Below are 27,081 nucleotides of genomic sequence, written 5' to 3' on the forward strand. Positions count from 1 at the left end.
AGTACATATCTCATCCCAGATGATAACCTCAGGAATAAATTTTTCGCCCATTCGATCAGGAGTCCACTCACCGCCGCTGTATCGAAAAAAGCTGTGATAAGTAACGGCGTCAACATTTCGTTGTTTTATCTCTCGCGCTAGTCTATGGGTCGGTGTAAGCACGATTATACTTGCCCGCGTTCGAAATAACTCAATTGCCCGAGTCGTCTTTCCTGACCCGCCACAGCCGCTTAAATAAACTGTTTTGTGTCTACAAATTGGATCAGAACACGGTGGTGCATTAGACCATTCTGACAATTTATCACCGCGTAAGTAGTTGTTCTCAACGGTGACATCTGCTGACGGGGAATAATCGCGTCGTATTTCATTTTTAATTCTCCATGTACCCCAACTCTCGTCCGGACTAGTAAACTCGGCTATGTTTCCCTTATACTTTACGTCTATATAAAATGAATCAACGGCTACTCTAACCGCGGTGTCGGGGAATCTATTTATCATCGAGAATAAATTGATAGCGGCATAACCCAGCATAGACGCCCTCAAATGCGGGTATGCTGGGCTGTCTCCATCGCTGTAAGTAACAACTGTACCCAACTTTGTTCCATTGGACAAGAAAGCTGTTTTACAGTTCACGTATTTATTTTTCGCCACTGCGTCCTTGATTACGAAATCATATTCTGCGTCATCTATAATCAGCCGTGAGCAATATCGTTTGTAATCGCAGTTTTTTCCACCTTGTGTGAACTTACCGATTATTTTTCTACCGAGATCTTTTGCCTCGCGGTTTCGTTGGTTGAATATCCTCCTGGACCATTCGATGATATATTCCTCGTCGGCATCAATGTGTTTTCTGGATTCGTCAATTATGCTATCTAGACGCTCCGGTTCTGGTAACCAGACTTCAGTCTGCGCCCGGTATGATATAATCGCGTCACTGACAATCAACAATACAAGCATTTTACAATCAATCATATACCGTAGCAGCGCTATTGGCAACCACTTCTTTTCAGACATGTGTCTACCGATCCAAATATAACAACAGCGATGAAGTCCTGCCGCGAACTCAAATGATACTACGCGAGCAAATCCGGTTAAATCAAAATCAGGCAGTGGTCCATTAATAGCAACACGAGTCATTTCATGTCTGGGGTGTCCAAATCGTTTGAAATACTCAGCGGCGGATCCATACCCGAGAAAACTCGCTGGATAACAGGCAACCATATCAACGGAAATCATAGCGTCGCGGCTGTATTCAGTGTTCCATAGTCCACCGTGATAGTATTCCAAACAACTGGATTGTACATCCGGTAGAAATTCCTTGCGTGTTGGACTCCACGCATTTTTCCTTGCTGCAACATGAGCCGCAACCGATGGAATCGTAAAACAATTTGTTAGCAGTTGTTCATCATGCTCTCCAAATTCTATGGCGGTTTTTTTCATCTTGTTGTGAAACGCTTCAGTGCGATATAATTCACCGTTTGGTCTTACAAACTGATCAAAGGTATCCGCATCGTTTTCAGCGCTGCGAAGTAACCACACTGACACAGGGTCGTTTTTACACAAACAAGCAATAGCATCAAATAGTTTCCTCTCCGCGAGAAAACCATCTTGTATAAATTCCCCCGGGATATACTTTACTGTTCTATCCCGTGGAAACACTGTGATCGCGGGCGTCCACGCGTGTTCGTTATGATCAATAATTTTGATTGGGGCTCCCTTTGATTTATACTTCGATTCGTGTAATACTTCACCGGTTATCGTTGTAACGTTTATTGGAAATCTTAACGACGTTTCTAATCTTGCTATGTCGCTGATGGTCGCTCCACGCTCGCGCACTGTCTCCTCCCACTGGTTGATTTTGCTGCGTCGTAAATCAGTCAATTTGTTTCCTCGATATGCATTTGTAAAATGCTCTATTACTCGTTCTGCTACACAATTTATCCCCGTTGACTGTTTCATCGGCGCTAGTTTTCCGATATCAGGTTGCTTATTTAACGGGTATATTCCATAAACAACTGCTGTTTCAGGATACGCTCGTTCATAGTATGGTCTGTCAATTCCGGTTAACAACCCCGGCTTGGAGTCGCGGCTAACAGTGACTGTTTTCTTGTCGCTGAGAACTGGTTCAAATTTATCACGTATGATCCAATTACCTGATTCCACCCGGACAATGAATTTTACTCTGAAGAAATACTTGCTGGAGCCAAGTTGTGATATTATCGTTGCTGCGCGGTTGTCGTTCATGGTAGCATCAACAACGCCATCAATTCGAAATGTTGACCAACTATGAGATGCACCATCACGCTTGAATTCATTGATACAATCGCGTATTTTATTTAACAGAGTTCTATCGTTTATTAACGCTTTTGGCGCGTCCTTGAGGGCTCTATCGAGATTGAATTTAATATTTTTCCAGGGCTTAATTGCTGCTAATCTCTCGAACTCATCCATATAATTAAAACAAGTATTTAAATAAAAGAATATAGTATAATGAATCACTGCAAATGGTTGATGATTGGGTCGACAACCCCGTGCAATAAATCATGTAGAGGTGAATTCTGCGGGTATCATTCACAAAGCGTTCGTAATGGTTCTCTTGGCCCCCTCCCGTGCTTGGTTTGTCGCGTTGGTGTAAGAGGAAAATCGCAGTTGTGTATCAATTGTGGAGGAAAGCGATACAGAGAGTTAAAACGTTATTACGACAAGCGAATTAAAAACGCCGTCATTGACCCCACCGCTGACTTCGTTATCAAAACTCCTCAAGACTACATTGAAAGGTTTATAATTAAACCAAATAATGAATTAGACAAGTAGTATTATTATACAAATGGACCAAGAGTTCAGGCCTCACCCTGTGCTCGTTAATTACGAGACATCTCGCGACGGCGTTGTTAGAAACCGCAGACTGAAGAAACCGGTTGGTACCGTAAATAATCAGGGGTATTTGATGTTTGGTGCCGGAAAGAAGAAGTATTATGTTCATAGGGCGGTATTTGAAGTATTCAACGGATTAATCGAGAATGGGCTTGTGATTGATCATATTAATAATAATAAGACTGATAATTCTCTTATAAACTTGCAAGCTATCTCGCAAAGTCAAAATACCAAAAAAGGCGAAACTGGTAAATACTCAAAGAAAGCAAAACCCGTAAAGTCATTTGATACAACAACTCACGAGGAAAAAATATTTCAGTCGATGAATGAGGCAGGAAAATATTTTGACATTTGTATCGCCTCAATACGAAAAGTAGCAGAACGAGTATATCAAAAAGCGATCTCAAAAAGGACAGGACACAGAATTCGATTTTCGTATATAAATAAGGTCACCATGACGAATTGTCTGTAATACCTCTTTTATGTTTAAATACTATCAATAGTAATAAATAACACACTGCGCGGGGTTCATTTTGTAAAATAATTTTTTTTTTTATTTAAAAATAAGATGTTTTATAAGAATATGAATATCGAAGACATTAATAATATATTAGCCGAGATTTCAAAATTAAAAAATCAAGGAATTGAATTATCTGATAGTCTCGACAGCGAACAAATATTATCCGATTATGAGATTATTAACGAACAATCGAAACGGGGGCGTTTTACCCTGGCCCGCGAGTACTTTTTTATAAAACGATTACAACATGCGATTAATGAGAGCCTGTACCACAATGACGTAAATGCATTCATTGGACTATTTACTGCCGTTGAAATAATACGAAAAAAACTTGGACGTGTTTATGAACGACGCCGGGAGATTTCTAGTAAGATCAAAAACATTAGAAGGATTATAGACGAAAACTCCGTGGAGCCCCCGATGGTACACTCGGCGGGAAATTAGAAATTGCGGAGCAATTGCAATAATGGTAGGTGAATCACTTACTACTCGGCTAGCCAGAGAGCGGCTGGCGGCGCTTAAAAAGTTCATACCGTTACGAGACAGGGTCCGAGAACAACTTCAAACGCGGCAGCAACTACAAACTGATTTTACTGTTGGAAGTGAACAACTCTTTGCTCCGATAACGAGTGCAACCAAGGATGTGAAAACAGCGATATACGGGGATATTCCCGACGAAGAAAGAAAGAAAAAGGCGTCACTGCTTGGCGTACTTGAAAAGATAGCGGCTCAGACCGAACAAACGAAGAGGTCTTTAGAAACAACACGGAGGCCACCACCACTCGCTATAATGGACCCACAAGAACCTTATGTTACAATGGCCGACGAAGAAGAACTAGGTGCTACCGCAAGAGAACCAGAAGAAGAAATACCGGAAGAAATACCGGAAGAAATACAAGAACAAGAAGGGATAAGGGGGAATATACCCCGTAATGTACTTAAAAAGAGCACAATAGATCAAATTAGAGCCTTCAACAGCAGGGAAGAATTAGTTAATTTTACTGCCTCTAATTTTGCTAAGAGCATACGAGATAAAAAGCATATCAATAGCGGTTACGAGAAAAATATAAAGACGTTAAAGGATTGGACAAGAATAGTGTATTTAGCGAGTAAACATGAGAATGCATTACCACATCGTGGTGATCCCGATTACGACGCATTCCACAAGGAAGTTGAAAGTAAAAACCCCAAAAAAGGAAAGGGATACTCTGTTGGTAAAGAATCCTACGGCGTTACCTGTCCTGGTAGTGTTCTCAGTGATATATCACGGCTGGAAGTACTAATCGGAGGAAAACGAGCCGGAAATAACTCTCCGGAAATAATCAATGAGGCCGCTGATATTTGCAAGCGGTTATTTGCAGGCGGTATCATGGACATTAATGCATATCGAACGCTCATAGACGAACTCGTGGATGATTAAAAAAATTATAAAATTGTCGTTTTTGTTAATTTTGGTTGGTTTTTGTTAATTTTGGTTGGTTTTTGGTCGTTTTTTGGTCGTTTTTGGTCGTTTTTGGTCGTTTTTTTGTCGTTTTTGGTTGGTTTTTACGGGTGAAAACCCCAGGAAATCATTTAGAGAAAATCGATGTTTTTTACCAAAAACCGGCAAAAACCAACCAAAAACGACCAAAAATCGACAAAAATTAACAAAAATTGACAAAAAACGCGGATTTTTACCGCCGATGAAAACCCCAGGAAATCATTTAGAGAAAATCGATGTTTTTGACAAAATTTATAATTCGGTGGTGGGGGGGGGTGATCAATCACTAATTGGAAAACTGGTGTTTTTATAATAAAGATGATCATACACTACAACCATGATAAACCAGTACTCGTCTACGTGGTAAACTCGCGATTGCCTGTTTACCGCGCGTACTATGGAGATGGTCTCGGTAGCACCATTGCGGGGTTATTTACAAGAATGGCTCCAAAAGTGGCGCCGTTAGCCAAACAATTAGGAATGAAGGCTATTGATGTTATTCGTGATAAGGGAATTAGTGCTATCGGAGATGTTGCCTGAAAGGCGTTTTCTGCAGCAAAGGACAAACTAATGTCGTTGGTGAGAAAAAGAAAACAGAAACCACCGGTGATGCCATCAACAACAGTGATGCCTGCAAATGTCAGTAAAGTAATAAATAACGCCGTGGAAGAAAAACTAGAGTCGTTGGCGGCTCAGTCATTGATGACGACTCCGCCAATGGCGACTCCGCCATCCGCCGATGCGGCAACCAACGCGCTCATGAACGCGATAGCGGGAAGTGGTCTTAAACAGAATTCAAAGAATTTACGACGAAAACGACGTTGATGAATTGCAATTGAAAACATCAACATGATAAATAATAAAATGTTTGCGCGAACCGCTGATCCCGCGTTTGATATGGATGCCCCAGTGCGCAGGGATGATTCTGTCCGTGATTATCAATTTTATTCCTATCAACCACCACAAGCCGACCTACGATCGCGAATTGAACTTCAAGTCCAAGATACCAGTAAATAATTTTTGCCGTGTGAAGCGTTTATCGAAATTGAGGGAGAACTCGTGACAAATGTTGCCGATAATGCACCATACGCAAATGACGATCGTGTTCGAGTTGGCTTCGTCAACAACGGTATCATGGCGTTATTTGAGAGTGCCAGATATCTTATTGACGGGCGAGAAATTGAATCAATAGAACGCGAGGTTGATGTTGCAACGACGATAATTGGGTTAGCGAGATACTCGGATGATTATACAAGATCGGCGGGCCCATCTATGATGTTTGCGAAGGATACCACTAATAACGCTGATCATCTTCAGTACATTAACGTGCTGGCGGAAAGAGATACCGCAGTTGACCCACAGGCTGAAGCAAATAACCCAGACCGCAGAGCAAGACCAGGCGCTAATTTCACTGTTATGAAAAGTATTAACGATAATTACAATATGGGATTCGCAGCACAAGTAGCAATGTTGCAAGGACAACGCCGACAGTTTTCATGCGCGATTCCACTCCATCACATATTCGGATTTTGCAGAAATGTCAGAAAAGTTATCTATGGTGCTAAGCATACAATCGCGCTAACGCGAAGGGGTGATGATAACAATGCAATATGGCATGCTGCTGGCGTCGATAACGGTAAAGTCGTTTTAACTAAAATAGCATTGTGGATGCCGGTGTTGACTCCATCAGTTACCACGGAAGCACGATTGTTATCATTTATGGAACAGGGAGGGAAATCGTTGTTGAGTTGGCTAGCGGTAACAACTGATGCTAAAGAGGATAACGTCGCCGATACGTTTACATGGCACTTGGCATCAAAACAGGGTGTTTCGGCCCCACGTCATGTATTTATAGCGCTACAGAATAGGGAACGATTGGGTAATCAAGAACGCAGCCATATGATATTTGATCAATTAGGAGTCAGGGATGTTTCGCTGAGAATAAACGGACAACAGGAACCATCCGAGGATATACAGCTTAATTACGGCGACAACCATGTCGCACGTGTGTACCATCGATTGCTGTCGTATATGGGTCGTGATCAAAACGTCGACACTGGTTTGCAAATATCACAACTTGATTTTAAAAAGCTGTATCCGATTTATTATTTTTCGTTGGAACATCTTGATTTAACGAGACAATCCGTCGTTGATATACACTTCCGAGCTCGTATAGCCCCGGGTGGTGTTAATTATAGAGCGGTTGCTGTCATTCTCAGCGATAAATCAATGCTGCTAGAAGGTGTTGGTGGACGAATGAGAATCGTTGATGCGCCAGTGGAAAACATGTAATTGAAAACACAAACGCGTTTACAATAAAATGTCGTATAGTGTTGTCAGTGTAGAGTTGACTGATGGTCAAGTCAAGAAATTACGATCAAAGTCGGCTAAACAATGCGGAACCACAATAACGCTGAAGCCGTCGCAGATGGCAGGTGGTAATCATAAGATATCGTTGACGGCGCGTCAAATAAAACATTTCAATGATGCGATGAAGAATAAAAAGGGCGTTCAAATAGATTTTTCGGCCGCAGCGATTAAAAACATGGAAAAGACCGGTGGGATATTTCCGCTGTTAGCTGCGATTCCAGCGTTGATTGCCGCGGCCGCACCAGCAGTGGCTAAGGCGGCGGCGTTAGGAGCCGTTGGTACCGCGGCGAGAATGGCATTGAAGAAGGCAACCGGGAAAGGCTATTAAAAAAAAACGATCCGTGGCCGGAAAGGGTCTAAGACTACCGGGAACCCCGTATTCATGGTACTCGGGAAAGGGTCGAAGACTACCGGGAACCGTTTAATGACTCCTATGTCTAATTTTGATTTAATAGATGCCGCAGACGCGTTAGCGATAAAAAACTTCAGAGGTGTTTTTATGAGGGATCAATTACCGGCGGCACCAAGGAATATTGAAACCGGCATAATTAACCTCGATGGGTCCTCCGGAGCGGGAACTCATTGGGTTGCGTACGCGATTGATCCGCGTGCGATCGTCTATTTTGATTCATACGGGTTAGCCCCGCCGAACGAGTTCATGCGGTATATCCGGGCGTGTTCAGCCCCGGTTTTGTATTCCACGCTGCCAACACAGCGATTAAGTGACCCACCGATATGCGTCCGTGAGGTATTGAACGTACTCGCGGCGATTTCATCATCGCGAAAACCACCTCATGTGGTTGTAAACGAATACACTAGTGGAGTCGTAGAGGCCCGGCGGGTTAATTAAAAACACCGTCTTTTTTTACAATAACGATGATTGATATTTGGGGACGACCTATTTCGGCGCGGAAAGAATCCACGGAAACACCCGCCACCGATGACATAAAAAAACTAATCGAGGATGAAATCGCTGAGACGTTGAACCTAACAAGTGTTGACCCAGGTGAAATAGTTGTATTTCAAGACCGCCAGGGTAAATTGAAATCCAGTAATGTGTCGCTGGATGACGTTTTAACACGACAGCGTGATGCCACCGAGAACGCTATCGCGTTGTATACCAGCGACGGACGACTCAAACCGGGTGAACATCTATCGACGGTGACGGATAGGGTAACATTAGTCCAGGACGGTTTTATAAAGTTAGATAGATCGGTGACCGAACTTGACGCGCAGGTGAAAAAATCTGTCACCGGTATACAACTCACTACCGCTAGTTTTTTTGGGACCCCGACGGTAACCGAACCGAATCTTGCAACAATAAAAAATACTATTTCGGAGTTTACGACGCTGTCGGGCCAATTTTACACGTTACGAAAAAATGTTAACAGGATCGATGACAACTTTGATAAATTCTTTGGTAAAAAAAATACCAAGCTGGATGAGATTACAACAACTATAAATGATATCACTGCGTATGGACAGGAAATAAAAACAATCAAAACTGATGTTGCAGCGAACAAAAATAATGTAGACGCGCATGAGCAGGAAATAGAAACAATCAGCAGTAATGTTGCAACGATCATAAATAATATAGACGCACATGGACGGAAAATAGAAACAATCAAAACTGATGTTGCAGCGAACAGAAGGAGTGTAGACACGCATACAAAGGAAATAAATACATTCCTTATTGATATAGACGCGTATACACGGGAAATAGAAACAATCAAAACTGATGTTGAAGCGAACAAAAAAAATGTAGACGCGTATTGGCGGGGAATAGGAATAATCAAAACTGATGTTGCAGCGAACAAAAAAAGTATAGACGTGCATACATATGAAATAGGAACAATCAAACTTGATGTTGCAGCGAACAAAAAAAGTATGACCGAGAATACACGGGAAATAGAAACAATCAAAACTAATGTTGAAGCGAACAAGAATAATATAAACGCGTATAGAGGGGAAATAGAAACAATCAAAACTGATGTTGCAGCGAACAAGAATAATATAGACGCGAGTTGGCGGGGAGTAGGAATATTTATGACTGATGTTGAAGCGATTAAAGACAGACTACCTAGAATGACAGAGCAACTCGAAAAAATAAAAATCCCTCATAGGAACACCATCAACACAGTATACACAATTCGGTATGGATCATTCGATTGGACTCCTACGAATAATGCAGTAAATATCACCGCAGCTGTTAAGGGTATTTATCGATTGACATTGATTTCAGCGATGCAGTTTAATATATCATCGTCGAGTTCATACGGGTTCAACAATACAATATCAGCAGTCGTTGACAAGGACGCAACTGAACGGTTTATAATTAGAGCCGTTGATATCGATCTACTTGGGGCAGACATCACATGGTATGTGGAATTTGTAGTGGATCTAAGTAATTGAAAACACTAGTTCTTTTAAATAAAAATGACCACCAGGGTAATTGAATCAGAGGTATCACCGACGTCACATCAATATCGATTCGATACCGCAAAAGAATTCTCCGCGAGCTTAAAAACGCTTTCCGAACAATACCGCGCAAAAATAAAAAAATACCGTCGTAAAATAACCGCCATCGACGTGGCCGTGTACTCGGTGTCCGGTATAGTAGCCGGTACCGGTGTCATTTTATCCACGGTGACCATGATAGCCCCGATCGCTGTTCCAATCGCTATCTCCGCCGCGACAACAATTGCTGGAGTCGCCAACGCAATCACTAGAAAGATATCATCGTGTTCTCAGAAAAAACTCAACGAGTATACAGTAAAACATCAAATAGTATCCGACGCGTACTCGAAATTATCCGGGTTGATCTCGTTGTCGATTGATAATTCGTTCATATCCGATGTTGAATTCTCCACGATGGTCCAGTTGTATGGCTCCGCGATGTCAAAAATCGAAAATTTTCAACTGGAAGCCGGAAACCACTTCAGTGGCTTAAAACAAGATTCGGTGTTGAAATTAAACACTAAAAACAACGAATAATAATAATGTCGCTGAACCCCGAAGGGTTTCAATTGCTTCAACGGATCGCGGAAAACACCACTCCGGTACAAACAAGTATGATATCGATAACGTCAACGAAACCCGAATTCAGTGTGAACTTCCCATCACCGGTTCCAGTGAAGGAAATAGCGCTGGCAAAATTGCGAATATATCACAGTTGGCCTAATATCCGAGCAGACGCATTTAACGGACAACAACCTAATAACTCGCTGGTTTTTGCATGGACAAATAAACCCGATGGGACCCCAGACTGGAAGGAGGTTACAATACCAACTGGGTCATACCAAATAGAACAAATCAATAAAGAATTTCAACGCAGGATAAAATCGATCACAGGAAAGGAATCAAAAATCGCTATTACGGTTCATGAACCGACGTTATCGTCGACGATTGAAATAAGCACACCGGGGTATATGGTTGATATTTATGGCAGTTCAATAAGAACCATACTAGGATGGCCTAAGAATCCACCTCATGAAATCTCCGCGGACTTGCACACGAATGCGCAATCGTATCATGAGATTACCCCCCGGTATCGAACTGATTTGTCTATTATAAAAGGCGCGTTATTACCCAGTAGGTTTATATTTCAAGACAGGAATACCATGCAATGGTATTTTCCGTATAAGGAAACTCCTAAATTATCCGCCCTGGTCACAGTTGGTTTAAATGATATCACTGATGCGTTTGCCGAGATTAATCGTAATTACCAATTGCAACTAGAACAGCTACGGAAAACAAAAGCACGAGAACACGTTGAGGTGTTAAATCAACTTATATCAGACATGGAATATATTAATGAGCGAATCGTTAAAACAATATCCGCTAACAGCGATGATAATAAACAAAAATTCCTAACCGAGTATAATATCACAGAAGCCGATTTACCCGATTTCAAGTTTCCAGGATACAACGCACCAGAACTAAGAAAATCTCTTAATGATTTTCTCGCCCCATCAACTATCCTCAGACACGATAACGGAGAGGATGGTAGGCATATTGCTCCATACAACGTAAATATTGCATCGGTGATAGCAATCAATCTAGTGTGTGATGTTATCGAAGGGAGTTACCAGGTGGATACCAAGCAATCAAATCAGGCTCAACAGGGGTATATCCTTTATTCATTTTCACCAACAGCCCCTCCGGGATTTTTAATCGTTGAGAGTCCGATTAATCCGGTCTATATGCGATGCCATAATCGGTTTTTAACAAGAATTAATTTTAGACTTACCGATCAGTCAAATAACCTAATTGATCTACAAGAGGAGGAGTTAGTGATCACTCTGTTTATAAGATCATTGTAACTCTTAGCAGCAGGGAGGGCGATGACATCGACGCGGTCGTCGTTATGTTTACCCGACGCTGACGACGCTGGGATCGGCACGCAGAAGGTATTAATTAAACCAAATGACGATTGGACGATCCCCCGACGACCGCGTCGTTTTTTTTTTACCAGGCGCTGACGACACCGGATCCGCTGAGTGCAGAAAGTATTAATTAAACCAAATGACGTTTGGACAAAATGTCCGATTCGCCCTCCCTGCTGCTGAGACGTGGGGTGAACACCTCACTCTGGTAGCTGACGTTTTGGAGGGATTGACGGCTCGACCTTCCAAATGTCACCTTGGGTTCCGAACCTTGGACTATTTGGGACACACCCTCAGTCAAGGCACGCTGTCCCCCGAAAAGTCAAAGGTTAAGCAGCTGGGAAACACCGCACGGCCCACCACGAAAACTGAGGTATGATCGTTCCTGGGATTGACCGGGCATTATCGGAGGTATGTGGCCAATTTCAGCGCGATCGCGGTGCCGTTGTCTGACCTGACCAAGAAACGGTCCCCGGGTAAAGTTATTTGGACGGATGCGTGCGAGCACGCTTTCCAAACGCTAAAGGATAGGCTTACATCCTACGCGGTTGTCCGCCTACCAGATCTGTCCAAAGACTTCGTGCTTCGCACTGACGCATGCGACACGGGACTGGGAGCAGTACTGTTACAAGAGCACGAGGGGACGCTTTTCCCTGTCGCGTACGGCAGTCGGAAATTGTCTGCTGACGAAAAGAACTACTCCATATCGGAGAGGGAATGCCTCGGAATCGTGTTCGGAATATCACGGTTCGAGCTGTACTTGTACGCACGCAAGTTCATATTCGAAACTGACCACCATCCCCTCGCCTATCTTGCGCAGGCGAAATTGTCGAATGGATGCTTGATGCGATGGTCGCTGTTCTTACAGCAGTACCAGATGCAGATCAGGAAAGGAACAGAGAACGTATGCGTTGATTTCATGAGTAGGAGCGCTGAAATGACATAGATCGCTCTGTAAATAACAGTATGTTGTGTGCATATTCGTGTCCGTAGTCAGTGTGTAGCATCGCTATGATTTTTTCTTTTATTGCGTGTGTAACGCACATTTGCCTTTGGAGCAAATTTGAGAGAATAAAATCCCGATTTTATTCTCAAGCGTGGGGGGTGTGGGGGTGTGTGATTTGTCACGTTATAAGTAAGGAACAATAGCCAGATTGCAACATGTATATGCTAGACCCTGAGGCTAATTATTCGCTTCATAAATGTTGCGAGTGTCAGCCTTGCGAACATTGAGTGTCAAAGCGATGTGTACACTGCTGGCCGGCCGGCTTATGTTACGATAGTGTAAGCCGACACCAAAAGGACGGGTAGGAAGCCAGTTGTATATAACATGGCCATAGGAACTTGTTACTGGCGCCTTATTTGGCTGCGTGCGATTCACATGTAATTGGCATGAATTGCCGGTGTTGGGCTCAAAGGAACAACAAGTGGGGGTCGTAAATCCACCCTTGACAGACTGCCGGGGAGGGGGTAGCGTCTGCTAATTATGTAGACCATGGGTGAATTGACATCCACTCGGAATTGAGCAAGACGTGGCCACCATTGAAATTGCAAGTTTAAATCTAGTGTCTTGAAACTAAACATCAGTAGTCGCTAAACCATCTTGCGGGAATTACATAAGGAAGTTATAAGCTACTCCGACGTCATTCGAAATTGGCGGGAAACATTGTTATCCTGGGAATTACAAAGGAGCTTCGGACAGGTCAGTGACTCATTTGCTCGATTGTCGCAATCTGTTACGGCAAGGTAATTGTACTTTAATTATGTGCAGTATGTATACTTCATTACTAGAATCGATAGTACGTAGAATTACCATTTGTAGGGTTTGATTCATTTGTAGTGTTTGATCTACATGAATATTTTGAGATATGAGCAATGTTTATGTAAAGAATTAATACTGTAATTCGCTGTTTGGTTAATTCGTAGTAACCTCGTGCATTTATTCATGTGATATTCTAGATTTGCCAATGTTGAAATGAATTATAACTTTGTATAATAGTTGCAGTGTGCAACATTAGTTAATAGGGGTATTTGACTATTTGTTTATACTTTGTAGAAGTATAATGTGTAAGGATATATCATCGCATGGATATGTGGATATCTGTGTACACTTTGTAGAAGTGTAATGTACAGAAATGCGTCTGATTATGTGATATTGTTCTGTATAATAAGATTGAGAATCTACATATACCGATGTGATGAAATCTATTGATATATGAATGATAAGCAGTTGATACCGTGTATATCATACCAGAAAGTATGGGTATTTCGATGTTCACGAATGCGTGACCAAAGAAGGTAATGGCTTATCTGATGATAGATTGTTGTTTAGTGTGAGACTAGATAGCTAGAGGAATATACTAATGTCCTTGTGTGTGTTCGGACAGGAAGCTTTTAGAGACCGGAGGAGCTGCAGGAGACAGAGATGGGAAATACCCTGGTACAGTTGGTCCCGAGTCTCTGGGAGACAAGAAAAGGAGAGAACGGAAGTGGAGGAAGTGGAAGGGTGAGGACGTAGTTGTTGGACTGAAGGGGTACTGGGTACCAGTCAAGAAATACCACAGATGAGTAGAAACACAGGACAGGAGGAAAATCTATCACACTAAGTCAGATGATGAAATAGGCCGTCACTTGGTCGAGTGAAAGACGAGCGATAGGGTTTTGAATATTGAATTTCATTTGAGGAAGGACTATCTGTTATTGAATGGCATTAAATTTGTTGTTTATTTGAATTCCACCTTTTGTGAAGTCAGTAATTTAACTGTCGGCATCGCTGACTGGGGGCTCGGAGCTTTGCATCTATATCACTGCTTCAATTTCTAACAAAAACGAGCCAGGGTGGGTCTTCTGTAATAATTAAAGATAATACTGGGAGCATCCCATCCCAGCCGAACTTAGTCTACGAGACCTTTACAAAAATTAAAATTTGCTTCCCATATGTACTCATTATAAATCGTGCCAAAGTGCGAACAGAGAGTACCCAGATGTACGTTTATGCGAGTGTGGATCTGAATCTTCAGTATGTGTCATATAGTACGCGTTACACACTGTTAAACACGATATTTGAAATCGTGATCTAACAATATGCACCAGTAAGAAATCTGCAATCTCTGAAAGAATATATCAAGAAATTTTGATTTTTTTGTTTTAGAATTGGCATAACGTTTGACTATCCATAACTTCCGATGTGGTTTAAAATATAAATTTATTTGTGTGTTTGCTATATTGCTTTATAAGATTCCTACCATCCTGAAACATAGTGTAAAAGGATAAGAGATAGTTGCCCTTTTTTGTCACCACTTCCTTTTATTTAACGTAATTTTATGAATGCCTTCAATTATAAACTCACCGCTCCGGTGGCCTTGTGGTTAGAGCGTCTGTCTCGTATGCGGGGAGGTCGTGGGTGCGACCCTAGGCTGAGTCATAGCAAAGACCTATAAAAATGGTACTAACAGTTGCCTCGCTTGGCACACAGCATTAAGAGGTTAGTGTTAGGACTGGTCGGCCTGGTGTCAGGATAATGTGACTGGGTGGGACATCGTGCTACATGTCTGTGGCATGATGCCCCAGTGCTAGACATCGCTATAAAATGCCACACTGCAGACATTGTAGCGATATGACTGAAAAAAAAGCTGCGTTAAAAATCCAAATCACACACACACACACACACACACACACACACACTTATAACCTTAGCATTCAGAAATTAGCGTGCCCCAAATGGCTCAGAAATTAGTGTGCCACACTCTCAACCAGATGGGTGCTAGTTCGAATATTATGAGCGAGTCAGCCTTTATTGGCTACTATGGTGCGTCTTTAGGCAAGGCACTTTAAATGTCTTGGCACTAAATAACATACACTGTACTTGTGTAAAACATCTAACCAAACAACCCAAACTTGTCGGATATTTAAAGACCTTTGCCAGTATGGTGTTTTCAGCCCAAACCTTTATGCTTCGATAGTGTTATCTTGATTACCCAATGATTTAAACATTTTTGTTATCAAATCCATGATGTCCCTTTTTCTTATTGTCCGTACGTGCGAGTATTAAAACTGTGAATTTTCAACAACAACAACAACAACAAAACAAAAACAAAACCCCCCCACAAAAAACAAACACGGGTTTAATTGATACCATAGCAAGGTTGTCATTATGGTGATAGGATAACCAAGCAATTATTTATACGGTTTATTTTTTTTTTACAATATATCTGGCAATTGATTTGTACAGCAAATTTTTATTTTATAAAATAAAAAGGGTATAAAATGTCGCCGATATTACACGTACAGTTTTCATATCAGGATTTTCGAAGTGTACGAGTCTAACGTACCTGGTAGTTTCAACAGTATGACTTTGACCACATTTAGCTACACTTCTCTATCAACAAATATGTATCACCTGGTTTCGAGCAATACTAATATGGTGGTGCATCCAGGGCTGTAAAGAACGATCACGGGCACTGGGCTAAGAAACTCCCGGGCCTCTCCTAGTTCTTGTTCAAACAAAATTTTTCTTTTATAAAATTAAAATGTGTTGTTCGGCTGTTCGGCCCTGGCCCTATTACGGGTTAGGGCCCCGGGGATATATCCCAGGTTGCCCCCCTCCCCCATGTCGGCCCTGGGTGCATTAGGAGAATCTGCCAATTTTTTATGTGATCATGGTTGTGAATTGTAGTCTGGTTTCATTAACATGACAGATGAGTAATGGTATTGTATTCAGCACATTGGTTGCCAATTGGCATCAAGGATCGCCTTTGAACGAATATGCCGTATGGCTACATTTACAATCGTATGTGCTTAAATAATTGGTCAGGATTTGACCCCTTTGTCATGTAAATAATTTTGGAGGTGTATCTAGAAAAAAGTATTGGGTTCGTTTTCTGAATAATTTGGTTTGGTTGGTTACTTCAGCTATAGGAATTAAATGCATTGTCCAAGGCACACCTCAATGGCTGACCAGGGTTAATCTAATTTTCAAATAGGGAGTTTTGGGGTATTTTATCTTCATAGTCTTACAAAGCCTGTGGCGGTTATACAAGCCATTATTCAGCGTGTAGCATCAACAATACTCGATTTATGAGTATACATCAGAGAGCAAGTCCTAAAATGAATAAAATATAATAAAATCGAACTTCAACAGCCTTCTGCAAAAAAAAATATTAAATATAAAAACAAGACAGTAAGTGCAGATTGCCGTGTTAGATGTAAATATTGAAATTTAGCATTTATGCTTATGTACCTTCTGTGTTTTACTGTTAATGGCGTTTCTTATTAACGCACGCAAACATATGTTTGTATGATTTGCTTGTGTAAGTTAGGCCGTTGCTTTAAAATAATCTTACTCCAAAAAGTTTCTTTCGAGACCATATCCTCCTTTGTACTCAATTGAACATCTTTGATCAACATTAGTCTAAGATTGTTTTTTTTTAAAAAATATTAAACTTACCTTACTGCTCTCCCTCGAATAAGTTCTTAACGCAAGCGTCTTGTTAACTAAAGGACACGTATAGGAAATGTAAAGGTTGACAGCTGAGATGACATGATGTATGGCAGTGAGATGCGCTTGTACACGCCCAACATTACTATAGCATTTCGTACTTACTGTGTGCAGAGAAATAGCCAGGGGCGTTACTATTAGTCATTTCCGGTAAATAATATGGGAAGTCTTCGAAAGGATTCCTTAAAGTGAGTCCTCTACCTGTCGATGAATTTGCTGTTTTGTTAATTTATTTATTTATTTTCAGGTGGGGAGGTGGTGTTTTTGCAATCAAAGTCTCCTTTTGAGTCATTTTCTTAATTATCAATGGAATTATAAATTGCAAACTCACAATAAGACAAGGAAGCATTTATCAAATATATTGAAAGTTCTTAACTCAGTCGTATGTTGAAAGGTACGGACACCCGTTTAGTCCCGTGTTTGTTTGTTTTTAATAATGATCCTTGAAATCAAGGGATGATTCCCTTTATATGGACTTAACCAATAAAGTATTTTCAAGAGCTATACCTTTTATTTCCCATAAAAGCTAAATTAAAGCTCTTTGTACTCTGTAATTTTCATCGCAGTTTTTGTTGAAACAGCAATGGCATACTCTCTCTCTCTCTCGGTCGATCCAGAGAGAGAGATATATAAACTGAACGGGAGAAAGCATTTCTCATTCACTACACAGTAGAGAAGATTCTTTCTCAAATTCACATCATCTCTGTATTTCAGAATCATTTCTTCTCAAGGAGACCCGAATTATTTGGGAAATTCGCCAAGTCGACATTTAAGGGCTAATGTAGTGTGTAAATGAAAGAGGTCTTCGTGTCTATGTCACCTTTAATGTCTGGACACGAAGGAACAGTAGTGAAAGGGGATACTATAGCGACAATGGGACTTGCCATTAAAAACACCCCTGGGAACATATAGCGACTATGGAAATTTAACATTAACACCCCTGGGAACATATAGCGACAATGGAAATTTAACATGGACGAAAAACCCTGGGAACATATAGCGACAAGGGAAATTGAACATGGGAATATGGGACTGTTGAGCGTCAATGGGAAATGGAATAGGGTCCCGACCTGATGTGTCTCTATTTTTTTTTTTTTTGTAAAAAATAAAAAAAAATAAAAAAAATGGGGTAGGCAATTGAAAGTCGATCTCTTTTCGAGAGATTGGAGTGGCCCTGAAAAGGGCCTTTGGGTTTCTTCTTCTTCTAACTCCTCCGCTTCATCCACCAAGTCCTCACTTTTTCCATTATTCCTTTCTTCTTCTTCTTTTTCTCCTCTGGCATCCAGTCTGGATGGCCCAAGGCTCTAAACTTTTCCTGGACTTTAATCCAATTCTGATTGAGCCTCTCAAAATCTGCCTGTTTCTTTTTGTTTTCCTGATCTTTTCTTTCTTTATTCCATCTCTCTTTAATCTTCTTTACTTCTTCCTCCATTACTTTTCTCATTAGTTCTTCCGATTTCTTAAGCAGGTCCAGGCCTTTTTTGACAAATGACCACTCTGTCCGTTCCATTATGTCTTCCAAAAAACACTTTACTTCTAGCACATTATCCATGGCTTCTTTCAAGTGACCAATTTTTACATACTCTGGATTTATAAAGCCTCTTAGTCTTTTTACTTCTTCTTCTATCATCTCTTTCACCAGATCCATAGCTAATTTCAGGTTTGTCACTTGCCTTCTGACAAAATCCCTGGTAACTTCATGCTTCCATTCACGTTCAATCCTTTCCACTACATAGGCTCCATCCACCATCCAAAACCAAATATCCTTTAACTGGTTAAACAATTCTGTTACAGCCACCATCTTCCTTGTCCTTATTCCTTAGAATGGTGCGAATGACGAACACTGTGGAATCTTATACGAAAAGCGCGGACGTGAAGGAAAACATCCCCCAAGACACAAAATTTATATTACCTAGATCATTACTTAAAACGCTCTGACGTGAAGAAAAACATCCCCTACTTTTCTCATTTCATATTATCTACTGTCCACATACCTGAACCATCAATAAACAAACCCCACACACGCAAAGCATTATAATGAAACCCAAATCTACTATCCACACAAACCAACTTAAGCTCTTACAAAACCCAAATCTACTATTCACACAAACGTACGTGAGCGCTTACAAATAAACACACACACACACACACACACACACACACATACACACACACAAAAAAAGAGTCAGTGTTTATATTCACACTACTCTACATACACACATTGGCAAATCGATTACTATTTCTTTTCTAGAGTATTGGGTAGCCCTGAAAAGGGCTGTTTGTTTTTTTAACTCCATGACACCTGGTTAATGATGGCACCTTCCAGGCCTGGCACCACACACACATCTTCTTCCCCAGTCTCCTTTCACTCTTTTTGGGGGGAGAGCAGAGGCGGGATAATTGGCTTCATAATCCCAATCTTCTGTCTCTGGGATTCTGAAATTTCCTCTCTCCTTTTCTTCCTCTTCTTTGTTTCTTCTCTCCTCCTCTTTCATTCTTCCCTCTTCTACTATGGCCTCTGCAGCCAGCTCATTCACTATACGCCTGGCATATTCCAGGTGTACATGAAGTTCAAGCAGTTTTGCTAGTCTGGTGTTCATTCTCTTGATCAATCAACAAAGGTAGCTAGACTGAATGAATGAATATTGAATTATAGACGCTTACGTACTAGTACTTTTGCGTCTTGTTAATGCCTGATGACCAGGCTATTTATTTGAACGGGTTTGTAGGAATGGTGCCACTACATCCCCGTGTTTATATGCGATGACCGCATTACTTAATTACAATGTCTGTCCGTGGCAAGGGAGGGAAGGCATGAGTCCAGGAGGAGCCCGACGTCACAGGTCCATGTTGTTAGAAACGCCAAAGCCTATTGTTCAAATCGAGTCCAGTTGTACTAATGGACGTTAAATATATCAATGTCGTGTTAGCCACTGTAATTATCCTGATCTTGATAGTTGTTAGATTTGTTTATGTTAACCTATAGCAGTTTGCTTTTCTTTTGTTTATGTACAGAGTGTACTTTTGTGTATGTATATAAAAAAATAAATGATGCCAATCAATTAGGTGTTTGTCACCCGTTACTTTCAGTTCTTGTATTGTAATTTTAAGTTTTGAATTTTGATGGCGGTGTCCAAAAATGATCATATTGAATTAGGGCCAAAAAAAATTTGGTATGTCTGAAGAGCCCTCTAATAGCCAATGTGAGAGCTTCTTTTGAGGCAATTGACCGATGTCTGTGTCTTCTTTCTGTCATCGTTGTTGTGGGTTGCTGGTCTTTTCTTGTTGGAGTCCCCTTCTGCTCAACTGCCACACACCATTATCTTAATTATCATTGTGCCTCAAACTCTAATATAATAATAATATTTTTTTTTTTTTAATAGTTAAAATTGTCAGCACTTGGTCTGAAAAAGTCCTGTGCTCCCTGTGTAGTGTGTTATTAATGATAAGTTTTGTTGTGACTTTAGTTTAGTTCCGCCTTGTGCGGAGGGTCCTGATGACTGGGCTTATGTCACCTTATATATCTAAATTTAGGGAGTTAATGTATTCTGTTCTTGTTGTCAGACCTTAGATGTTATAGTTAAAATATAGACATGCAAAGTTGGAAGGTAGAGAAAGGAAGATTGGTACATGCATGTATTTTAATAATTTTATGGGTGCAGGCACCTTTGCTGAATACTCAGCTCCGGGTGGACTTATCAAAGGTGCCTGTTTCCCCATTTTCTTGAAGATAGTTTTTTTTTTTTGTTTTTTTGTTTTTTTTTCCCTTTCCCTTTTCGTTAGTTTATTTTATTTTATTTTTAGTTTTTATTTTTAAAATTGCTATTTTATTTTATTTAATAATTTTTTTTTCTTGTAAAGATTTGTATTGTTTTTAAAGTTAGTTATTCTTCTTTTTTATATATCGAGTATGGAGGCACCTTTGCTGAATAATCAGGTCCTGGGGACTTCTCAAAGGTGCCTGTTCTCGTTATTGATGTGTGTTTGGTAGCCTGTATTTTGTGTTATCCTGTTTATATTTTTTACCTTGAGTGTGCTTTTCAGCTAGCAATTAATGCTCTCAACTCATTGGGTTATATCTTGTCATACTTGTTTATTTGTTTTAAGTATGTTATTATGTTTTTGTATGTTAGGTCTTTGTTGCTGTTTGTTTTGGGATTTATGAAGTCTGGATATTTGTAGGGCGATCCGATTTTCTTTTGTTGTTTTTGAAATTCCATTCTGTGCGAGTGGTAATAGGTGCACTGATTTAAAACGTGTTCCAGGGTCTCTGTGCTGGTGCAATGGGGACAATGGGTGTGGTTGTCCATTCCTTTGTTGAGATGTCTTCCAAAGCTTCCCTTGAGTAAGGTTTTAGCGGTCCTTATTCGATTTATGATTCCGATATCTGGGCTTTGCAGTGTTCTAGGTATTGTAATATGTCTCTCCACCTTTTTTGCCATTGATATAGGTGTCTGCCCTTGATGCTATTGTCCCATGTTTGTTGCCATTTATGGTTGATTTTCTGAGTTATTTGACTATATATTTCTGTAACGCTATATTGCATGGTCAGATAGGTATTTTTTGTGAGGCTGGATTTTGCACTTAGGTCTGCTTTATCATTTCCTGGTAGGTTAATGTGTGAGGGTACCCACAGGAATGTTAGTTTCTGTTGTTTGGTATCTATTTCCCTTATTGTTTGTAGCGCTTTTTCCATGAGATTTGCTCTACTTTTGGAAATACCAGATTCTAGTGATTTAAGTACACTGAGGGAGTCGGTGATGATTACGTGTTGTTTTGTGGTTGAAAGTGTAATCCAGTTTAGTGCCCCATTTATGGCCCAAAATTCAGCTGTGTAGATTGAGCAGTCATCTGGGAGTCTTTCAGTTATTTCGATGTTATATTCTGGGATAACCACAGCTGCTCCCGTTCTTTTTAACTCTTGCGATTTGGAGCCATCTGTGTAGATTTTAACATGAGTCGGGTACTCTTCCGTTATGATCTTTTGTATTTCTGCTAAGAGTCCTATTGGGTTTTCGTTTTTGGATCCAATTTTTTGTGCTGTCAGGTTGATGTCTGGAGTCCTATTTTTCCATGGTGTTATGTCTATTAATTGGTGTTGTTCAGCTTGTAGTCCCCATTGTCCTATTTCGGTACAGAGCGTATGTACCTTACTGGCTGCCGGTGGATTTGGGACAAGTTTTGGCCTTAATGTTATTCGGCATTTGGTGATTGTACTTTTGGTGGGGTTATTATCCGAGTGTATGGAGTTCCTGGTGGCATACCTAAGGGTTTGTTCCTCCCTTCTTAGGTATAGGGGTAAATCCCCTGTAAGGATTTGTAGTTCTTCTAGGGCAAATGTTTGGGAGTGTTCCTGTGCAGAGCCTTAGTGCTTTATACTGTATGTTGTTTAGTTTGTGAAGTAGTTTTGTGCTTGCCGATGCATATACCTGGCAACCATAGTCTAATTTGGATCTAATTAGTGACCTATATATCATTAACATACTTTGTTGATCTGCTCCCCATGTTGTTCCCTTTATGTTTTTAAGTAGATTTAGATCTTTATTGCATCTCTGTATGATGTTGGTAATATGAGATTGCCAGTTTAATTGTTCATCCAGCAACATTCCTAGAAAGTATGTATTTTTGACAAAGTTTATTGGTGTTTTTTGTAGATATAATTTAGGGTATGTTATTTTACACTTATTCGTTGGGGAAAAAAGCATTCCTACAGTTTTGGTTTTGGATATTTTGAAGCCCCAATTGTCAGCCCAGGTTCCTATCTTATCTAGGTTGAGTTGAATTTGTTTGATAATTTCTTGGCTGTTTGGGTTGCCTGCTTTCCAGATACCGCTATCATCAGCAAATTGTGAAAGTTCCACTTGGTTGGTGTTGACGTATTTGCTGAGTTCATTGATCATGATGTTGAATAGAGTGGGGCTAATCACACTCCCTTGTGGTGTTCCATTTTCCAATGTGTGTTTTTCTGAGTGTGCATCCCCTACTCTTGTTTTAATCTGTCTTCCAGTTAGAAAGTTAGAGATCCAGCAGTGCATGCGTCCTGTAATACCATACTGGTTGAGTTTGGATACGAGTCCTTTGGTCCACACCATGTCAAAGGCTTTTTCTAGATCTAAGAAGATCGCAATAAGATGTCGGTCTTTCTTCCTTTTTGCATTGAAAGCAAGTTTGATGTTGGCTTCTAGCCGGATGAGTTGATCTATAGTAGATCGTCTAGGTCTAAATCCGCTTTGATTCTCTGATAATAATTTGTTTTGTTCTAGGTGGTGTTTTAATCGGTTATTTATCATAGTCTCCATAAGTTTACACAGGGTGTTGGTCAGGGAGATTGGGCGGTAGGAATTAATATTTGTAGGGTCTTTCCCGGGTTTGGGTATGGCAATGACTATTGCTTGTTTCCATGTCGTTGGTATGCTCCCTGTTTGCCATATTTGGTTAATTAGTTGGAGAATTATATTTTCCATGTTTGGAGGTATTTTTTTTGTAAAATTCGTAGCCTAACAGGTCTTCACCTGGAGATGTTGATTTTTTGTTACGTAACGTCTTTCTCCATTCATTTATATTAAATAATTCATTTAGTGGTGTATTTTCGTTGTTTGTTTGGTCGTTAAATAGGTGCGGGAATTCCGTTTCGAGAATGGTGGTTTGTTTCATGAAGTCCTTGGTGTGATTGCTGTTGCTGCTAGAGTTTGCAAAATGTTGGGCCAGTTGTTTGGCTTTTTCTTCGTTAGTGTCCGCACCAGGAATTTTTGGTGTTGATTTTAGTGTGTTTCCTTTCATGATTCTAATCTTTCCCCACACTTGTTTTGAGTTGCTATGATGGTTAAGTGTGGAGCAGTATTTTCGCCATGAGTTGATTTTGGAGTCCTTAATTGTAGTCCGAGTTATGGCTTCTTTACGTTTGTATTCGAGGAAGTCTGCTGTTACTTTAGTATGTTTGAACCGATTTAGTGCTTTCTTTTTGGCCTGAATTGCTATTCGGCATTCCTCTGTCCACCATGGTATAGGTGTTTGTTTTATTTTATTCTGTGTTTTCGGTATACTGATTGTAGCTGCTTTGTTGATAGCTTGAGTTATGGCTTCATAAAATTGGCTGTTGTCGTGGTTATGTAGTTCCCCTAGTGTAATTTTTTCTAATGATTTGTAGAATGCATTCCAATCAGCTTTTTCAGTTTTCCATTTTGGTATGATTTTAGTTTGTTGCTTAGTTTTTTGTGTGTATATTGTTGTGCATATGGGGAAGTGGTCGCTGCCCAGGGTGCTTTGATGTAGTACTTCCCATTCGCTGATTAGTGCTATGCTGGGTGTGGCAATAGTTATGTCTATAGGGGTTAGCTTTCCTGTTCCTGGGTCTAATCTGGTGGGTGTTCCTGTGTTTAGTATTACTAATTGATGTTCCATTGTGTACTTTTCGAGGTTTTTCCCCCTGGTATCAGTATGGTCGCCTCCCCACTCTGGATTGTGTGCATTAAAGTCTCCGCAGATAATTGTGTGTTGACCCCTTTCTTTAAATATATCTATATAGTTTTGTATGGGACTTAGGCTAGAGCTACCTGGATCATATATGTTATATATGTTTATTGTTTTATTTTTAAGTTTAATATTTATGGCTAGATACTCTATGGGACTCCCATTTAGGTCTATGGTAGGATTAGCTTCATAAGTTTCGGTAACCGAGTTGTGTATATAAATGGCTAATCCTCCCCCTCTTGTGTTATTGGTTCTATTTTTTGTGCATGTTGTATGGTACTCACTAATTTTGGGTATTTTATTGTTTGCATTGGTTAGATAGGTTTCTTGCAAGCAAATAATGCTTGGTTTAGGATTGGTATTGGCAATGGCTGCAGAAAGTTCCCCATGGTTCTTTTTTAGTCCTCTGCAGTTCCATTGCCAAATGAGTATCCTATTTTCACTGTCTGTGCTGTCTTCTGTATCCATTTTAGATTTTAGTGCGTTTATGTAGTTCCTTAGTTTTCAGTTTTAAATAGTGTTGGGGTAGAATGTTCCAATTAGTTTTATTAAAAGTTGTAAGAAGTCCTGTTTTTGTACTTCATTGTTTTTTGTTATTTGTTTGACCCCTTTCTGTAATGCCCCAATGTACTTTTGTATTAGATTAGAATCTATCAAACCTTCATTATTACTTGTGTTTTGTTGTTGTAGTTCCACATTTGTGGTTATTGGTTTATGTGGTTGTTTAGTTGGATATTTCTCTAGTTGTGAGTTATCTTTCCTTTGAGTGTTATTTCCTATCGGCTTGTTAGGTATTTATATTGGCGGATTGATTTCAATATCTGATGTTATGTTTTTTTTCCTTTGATCTTGTCGTAGCTGCAGTTTCTGTGACCGTTCGTTGTGGTTTCTTGGCTTTTGTCCTTGCTTCATAATAGGGTATTTGTTGTTGTTCCATTATTTCTATTGCTCGGTGTTCTGTTTTTGTATATGGACATTCGTAAGAGTTGGGGTGGTGGTTTCCTAGACAGTTGGCACATTTTTGTATTTTTGACGTGCACTGTTGTTTGTGTGGACCTCCACATTTATAGCACCTGGTTTGGTAGTGGCATTTGGTGGTGAAATGCCCCCATCTTTTACAATTCGTGCAGAACCGAAGTTTATTTATATATTTGTTGAGCTGTTTCAATTTAGCTTGGGGTCCTATTTTGATGTTTTTTGGTGGTGGGTTGTAAAACTCCAGTAGTACTGTGGTAGTTTCTTGTCCCTTCTTGTTTTTAAGTTTTATAGCTCTCTTGTATGGTACGCTATAATAGTGTAGATCATATTCGATGTCTGCTGTTGTGTAGTGCTTGTAGGTTCCCGTTAGTTTCAATATGGCTTTGAAGCTTGCTTTTGGGGTGTCTGTGTGTCTGGTTCCGCTGTTTGTGGTTTGCCAGCTGTTATCTGTGGGATTCTTGAATGTTCCTTGGATTGATTTTCTGTTGTTGTTCAGCTCGTCCTGTGTGATATTTGTGGTAGTGTTTTTGTTGGTACTGATGTTTGTTGTGGCTGTTTTTTTTTCTGTTCACGGCATGGTGTCTTTGGATCTTGATTTTCATTCCTGCCATTTGGTCTAGCTCCAAATATTCAGCCACCTGCCTGTTGGTGGTACACCATATCACTATATATTCAGTGTTAGGCCTTATAATTCTGTATGTCCCTCGGTGTTTGTTGTTTAGAGATGCGGCTATTGTTGTACTACTTAGCCTGATGAATTTGGGGCTTGTGATATATAGTGTAAGTTCAGTTGGATGGTACGGGTATTTCTGTTGTTGCTGATTGTTGTTGTTCAGATTTCTTTGCCCTGTTTTAGTTCTTTGTGATCCGCTGTCTTGGTTTATTTGATTGTCTGAAAGAGAATTTATTTTCTTACCTGATATTTCCTGTTGCTTCTGGTGGTTTGGGGTCTGAGTTGTTTGTTTCCTTTTAGTTTCCGTTTGGATATTGCTTAGTATGTTTGGGTTGTCCTTTTGTGGCTGAAGTGGTTCAGATTTTTTGATTATTTGTTTTTTGTTCATTGGTCTTTTTCCTTTGTTGGAGCATGTTTCTTCGTGATTCTTATTGTGGAGATTGTTGTGATAGGCTGGCATCTTTTCGAGTTGATCTGCTTCTCTGATGGCTTTTTCGATTTCTTCCAGTTCTTGTGGTGTTATGTGCATCGAGGGGCCAGCTTGTTGACTGTTGTGAATAGTGTAATTAGGTGTTCTTGTTCCTCTGTTTTGTTTAAGTTTGTCCCCTTCCTTTCAAATCACAAACATTTTTTTTCAATTAACAATCTACTTTAAACAGGGTTGACAACGTTGTGAATGAAATTGTGATTTCCACTGTTGGAAGTCATTAGGCCATTGATGGACACTACGTTTCCTAGCTTGAGACAAAAGATAGGCATAATGGTCACAAAACCATTGATCTACTTTCACATCATTTCTAGAAGAAGAACAAGGATCAAAATGAGTCACTAAAT

The 27,081-nt window shown here is 40.3% G+C and overlaps 1 protein-coding gene across 1 annotated transcript in view; it reads right to left on the bottom strand.

The window, feature by feature from the left end:
* The window catches only part of LOC149805272 (longistatin-like), a 31,500-nt gene extending 14,284 nt beyond the window's left edge, over positions 1 to 17,216 (bottom strand). The window contains exon 1 of the mRNA XM_089948999.1: positions 17,076 to 17,216. The gene's annotated coding sequence lies outside the window, so the exon portion shown is untranslated. The remainder of the gene's footprint in view (positions 1 to 17,075) is intronic.
* Positions 17,217 to 27,081: the final 9,865 nt, after the last annotated feature.

Source organism: Sinohyriopsis cumingii, chromosome 2 (genome assembly GCF_028554795.1).
Source record: "Sinohyriopsis cumingii isolate HCF-2022 chromosome 2, ASM2855479v2, whole genome shotgun sequence".
Lineage (NCBI taxonomy): Eukaryota > Metazoa > Mollusca > Bivalvia > Unionida > Unionidae > Sinohyriopsis > Sinohyriopsis cumingii.